The sequence below is a fragment of the Aythya ferina genome, assembly GCF_964211825.1.
Source record: "Aythya ferina genome assembly, chromosome: 7".
In the NCBI taxonomy this organism is placed as follows: Eukaryota; Metazoa; Chordata; class Aves; order Anseriformes; family Anatidae; genus Aythya; species Aythya ferina.
In genome coordinates this window covers 8,325,274-8,331,407 of record NC_140302.1, presented here as the reverse complement: position 1 = coordinate 8,331,407, position 6,134 = coordinate 8,325,274, and positions in this window count along the sequence as shown.

Below are 6,134 nucleotides of genomic sequence, written 5' to 3'. Positions count from 1 at the left end.
CACTGGCTCTTTGCTTTTCCCTCCCTGCCTACACAGTCAGAATGTTGCTTATCACAGTTGAGAATTTTCACTGAATAAATTGATTTTCATGGGGCATTCATTCAGCTAGGGAATTTTCTTTGTCATCTGACCTGTCTCCCGCTACATCAATAACCAAAACAAAATGTTAGTGCAATCATATACAAAGACTCACACAGTGTAGGCAATGCCTTTATAGCTGATAGAGTGTAGGGGTAAGGTATTTTAAAGCTAGGTATATATATAGGAGTAGGTATTTTAAAGCTTTGGGGGCAAGTTACAGGCTATCTGTTAAACCAGCTCTGACAGCTGTCGCACAGTGATACTGTGCAGGGCTACTTAACAGGGTTCTGGGTGGCCTTGGGAAAAGAAACAGTATTGCGAAGTAAATGTGACGCCCATCTACAAGAAGGGCCGGAGGGCAGACCCGGGAAACTACAGGCCTGTCAGTTTGACCTCAGTGCCAGGGAAGCTCATGGAGCAGATCCTCCTGAGAGTCATCACGCAGCACTTGCAGGGCAAGCAGGCGATCAGGCCCAGTCAGCATGGGTTTATGAAAGGCAGATCCTGCTTGACGAACCTGATCTCCTTCTATGACAAAGTGACGCGCTGGGTGGATGAGGGAAAGGCTGTGGATGTGGTCTACCTTGACTTCAGCAAGGCTTTTGACACCGTCTCCCACAGCATTCTCCTCAAGAAACTGGCTGCTCTTGGCTTGGACTGGCGCACGCTTCGTTGGGTTAGAAACTGGCTGGATAGCCGGGCCCAAAGAGTCGTGGTGAATGGAGCCAAGTCCAGTTGGAGGCCAGTCACTAGTGGCGTCCCCCAGGGCTCGGTGCTGGGGCCGGTCCTCTTTAATATCTTCATCGATGATCTGGACGAGGGCATTGAGTGCACCCTCAGTAAGTTTGCAGATGACACCAAGTTAGGTGCGTGTGTCGATCTGCTTGAGGGTAGGAAAGCTCTGCAGGAGGATCTGGATAGGCTGCACCGATGGGCTGAGGTCAACTGCATGAAGTTCAACAAGGCCAAGTGCCGGGTCCTGCACCTGGGGCGCAATAACCCCAAGCAGAGCTACAGGCTGGGAGAGAAATGGTTGGAGAGCTGCCAGGCAGAGAAGGACCTGGGAGTGATGGTGGATAGTCGGTTGAATATGAGCCAGCAGTGTGCTCAGGTGGCCAAGAAGGCCAACGACATCCTGGCTTGTATCAGAAACAGTGTGACCAGCAGGGCTAGGGAGATGATCGTCCCCCTGCACTCGGCTCTGGTGAGGCCGCACCTCGAGTACTGTGTTCAGTTTTGGGCCCCTCGCTACAAGAAGGACATGGAGGTGCTTGAGCGGGTGCAGAGAAGGGCGATGAAGCTGGTGAGGGTCCTGGAGAACAAGTCCTACGAGGAGCGGCTGAGGGAGCTGGGCTTGTTCAGCCTGGAGAAGAGGAGGCTCAGGGGTGACCTTATTGCTCTCTATAGGTACCTCAAGGGAGGCTGTAGCGAGGTGGGGGTTGGTGTGTTCTCCCACGTGCCTGGTGACAGGACGAGGGGGAATGGGCTTAAGTTGCGCCAGGGGAGTTTTAGGTTAGATGTTAGGAAGAACTTCTTTACTGAAAGGGTTGTGAGGCATTGGAACAGGCTGCCCAGGGAAGTGGTGGAGTCACCATCCCTGGAAGTCTTCAAAAAGCGTTTAGATGTAGAGCTTAGGGATATGGTTTAGTGGGGACTGCTAGCGTTAGGTCAGAGGTTGGACTCGATGATCTTGAGGTCTCTTCCAACCTAGAAATTCTGTGATTCTGTGATTCTGTGAAATCATCTTGTTGAAGTCTTTGGCTTGAGCCTCCTGAGTGTGAAAGGTTACTTCTCGCCAAGCTGAAATGAAGACCTCTAGGGTATATAGTAAAAATTGTTGACAGCAAGGATTCTGTTCTGTGTGTTTCATAGAGACGTATCTAAAAAGGGATCAGTTTTGTGATCTCTAAAAACCTAGCAGCGAGCATGTCAACTGTCAGCAATTAATCTTACTTGAGAAGTAGTGCACCCAGTTATTCTGGTTGGGCTTCTGTTTCAGCTGTGTCTCGGTCACAGTGCACAGCACTTGGCTGTTTCTGTTGCTGGTCATATTCTGTTCTTCCAAGCCTTGCACAGATTGACGCAGCTACTGGGATCCCTAGCCAGTTTTAGTAAAGTACCAAGTAAGCACAGTGCTGACAGGCAGCAAGGTTTGGCATTCATGAGCCAAGTTAAATTTCTGTCTTCTTTTCAGAGATCAGGAATATTCAAAACAATGCCAACTTCAGAACAGAGGAGCTGAGTCTGATTATCAGAACACACAAGATAGTTTTGAACAAACGCTTACCAACCTAACAATATGTTTGCAGTTCCACACACAATATGGTCAGTTCCTAGAGTTTTATGTCATTTAAAAATATTCTCAGGAGTGTTTTCATGCCCAATGTTAATTTACACCAGTGTTCTTCATACCGGTTTCTATCATTACGTGTATCAGCAAGACGCTCCTGCTGTTTTGAAGCAACACTAAGAATACTAAAAAGGGCAAACAATCTCACAGTGATTCAGAAGATGATCTCCCCAGTAAGGTAGAACACCCGCTGTGCCCTGTTTTAATTGCTAGTACATTCAGCAGATAAACAAACTTAATGATTTCACAGGCATTTCACTGGTCACAGAGATGTGTTGCAAAGGGCTCAGATTAAACATGGAAAATGTAACTTTGTGTGAGAAGGTGATGCTAATAACTAGTTATTAAAAAAATGCCTACTGTATAACACAGTGGTAATCAAAATCGGTGGGACAAATAAAAGTGTTTTGATGTTTTGTCTAGTATAGCTCTTTTCATAGATTCATAAAATCACAGAATGGTTTGGGTTGGAAGGGACCTTAAAGATCATCTAATTCCAACCCCCTAGTATGGGCAGGGACACCTCCCACTAGATCAGGTTGCCCAAAGCCCCACTCAGCCTGGCCTTGAGCACTTCTAGGGATGGGGCATCCCTAGAAGCTTCTCTCAGCAACCTGTTCCAGTGAGGAACATCACTTATGTTTTTAGATCTCTTAGATGTTTGAAAATACAGAGTGTTAATTTCAAGTGTGATTAAATAAAAACTAATCTGTGGTGGTAGTTTCCATTCTGGAAAGGGAACTCTATGACTTAAATTCATAGTGAAGACAGTTACCCCTGACCATGATCTCTAACATGCTCCTATCACTCCTGTTCCTCTGGAAATATCTACTTGAATTTATTGTTTGTGCATTTTGGATGTCTTTCAAAGGATTTTTTTTTCTATGTGTCTGTTCGGGAAAATCTTATCAATACCATTTTGTTCTATGAGAAACCATGTCTAGCTATTTCCCCTTCTGAAAGGGTGCTGAAAATATTGCTTTTCTTCCTTCAAAGCTTTTTATCACATCTCTCCTGAAAACAGCTCCAGTTCATACCCCAAAACTCTGGATAAAGCATTTCCATAGCAGCCAAGTTACCATTTTCATCCTCCATAAGTATTGTGATATCCCTTTTTGATCCTTCTTTGTCTTTTGTATGTTTAAATAATAAGAAAAAATATATAATTATGCCTGCTCCAAATGCTTTTATGACTGTATCAAATTGTTATCTCCTTTATTCTTTATCTTTCTCACATTGTTTCTTTACAGGTTCAAGTATGATGATGCTGTGGGTGGTTAATTCGTAAGTCACATTTCCATTCCCTGGCATTTTTTTGTTATTTTGTAGTGCAGTCAAGTCAGTTTCAAAGAACTGACCTGCATTATTTCCTTATTTCTGCTTTGGATTTTCCTTACAGGCACATCAGTTTCCAAACCAAGCTGTATTCAAAATGCAACTGAGTAAGTTAATGCATTAACCTTTTCTGAAAACACTTTGTTCCTTATAAAGCCTTGTTCCTCAGTGCTTTGATGGCCTGTAATTACCATTAATGCCAATATATTTCTTAAGCAGCCAAAGACTGGGGAAAGCATATTTTAATACATCCCCATTTAACTGTATGTTATTAGCTGCTCTTTTTAGGAGCAAAGGAACTGTTCCCATTACCAGTCTGAACATTCAGATAATTCAAATACTACAGAATTCACTGCCAGTGACTGTAGAAGTGGGGGTTGGTTCTCCATTTCAGCTTTCTTTATAGCACTTTTAAAACTGATACTATTAATTACACAGTCCAGTGGGGAAAATATGTTGGCCTCTTATTTTTGTGTTCTTCTTTCTTTCTTGTACAACCTGTCCTTTCGTCTTCATTAATTTTGAGGGATTGATCTCAAAGAAAGAATCTCTTCCTGCTGGCTGCCAGCCATGGCTTTTAGGAGAAGAAGAAAAGCTGTTGTCAACTTTCAAGCTTCACAGTCCTGGAAGCAGTGCTGTTTGGGCACTCTGCCCTCACCATTGGGTGTCATCTTCAGAATAAGGTTTGCATAGGCTTCAGCAGAGATAGCTCAGAGCAGAAAGATACCCACTATTCATTTCTGTGTCTATTTGTTTATTCTCTGTAAGTAATGGAATCAATTCCACCTCTGAAGGCAGAAAGCAAATTCAACAAGATCGAAGCACACTGCATACTCCAAACAACCCAATTCTATCTTATTCAACCAGATGAACCCTGGGAATGTGCTGTGCTCTCGTTGACAGTGGAGGGGCTGCTGGCCAGGGCTAGGCTCAGATGCCAAGGCACAGGCAGTAGCCCAGGTATTTACGGGAGGTATGTTACCATTCTGGCTCTTGGTCAGAACAGGAGACGTGACCAGGGGTAGAGATGAGGGTAGAGATGAGATGAGATGAGATGAGATGAGATGAGATGAGATGAGATGAGATGAGATGAGATGAGATGAGATGAGATGAGATGAGATGAGATGAGATGAGGGTAGAGTAGAGATGAGATGACAGCGAGTTTGATCTGGCATAAAATGGGTCAGAAAGATGAGGTGATGGGGTGAAGACTCAGAGCAGGCAGGGTGCTGGCTTGGAGCAGCTCAGCCTGCATTTGGGTCATGGCTTCACACTCAGAGACGGGGCACTGGCACATTACCTTTGTCAGCTTCTTGTGCACTCCATTAATGTCAGTGATAACTGAGATACTTTTATTTCTCCAGTGAGGTGGGTGACCCTCTTTCTTGTGATCTTTGCTGGCTCACATGCAGCTGCTTGTGTTTGTACTCAGCAAGCAAAGCTGAGTTTCTGCTGCTGCTGGGTGAGATGGCAGCATCTAGAAACCCAAGCTGCTGATCCTGTTAGGTGGATCATGTCCCTGCTCTAATGCAAAGTTGTGTCAGCAGAGTGGTGATCAATATGGACTCATGTGTTTGTATCCTAAGTGCAAAATTGCTTTAATCTGGTGGCGCCAACAGATCCTCTCTGCTTCTTTTGGGAGTGTGGGCTTTTCAGAGGCAATTTCTCTTCTCAGGGAGTCCTTTGTCTTCCATGCATGTGAAGACAAAGTACATATGGAAAGGGATGGGATATTCCCTCTGAATTGTGTGCCATTCTGGTGTGGGACTTGCAGCACTGCAACATGTCAGCAGTGGTCAGCAGGAGGTCTACAACCATGCTGCTTGTTCTGGAGATCATCTTCCCACTCCCTCACTCTCATTGTGAAGGACGGCTGCTTTAGAGCTGCTCACAGTATGATCTCCTTGAAGCTGGGATCAGAATCTTTTCCCAGAGCTCCCTGAGGCCTGCTTTTCCATCTGGCTGCTTCATTTAATGGCATATAATTAGGGTGGAGCCACAGTCTGCTTGCTGATGGGCAAGGACAGTTTTGACCTCAATTAACCTGAAGTCAGCCTACGTCTCTATCACTGTGCTTACATCTCTGTTCTCGTGGCCTTTTGCCACTTTCCTTTTTCAGTTATGCCCAGCAATCAGGATATCAGTCTGGTTTGGTCACATACAGGAGCACAGTGCTCTCTGAACCCCAGAGTGTTATGACATGCCTGGGATCATGGCTCAGGTCTCTTTCTTCTGGCATTACATTACTTAAAGAGCTTGATTGTACAGCTGTGTCGCGATGGGACTGTACATCACATGGCTTGTTCTCCCAGAAAATATAGAAACCTCTGGGATCATAAGTGGTTTGACCTTGTTTCAAGCAGACTTT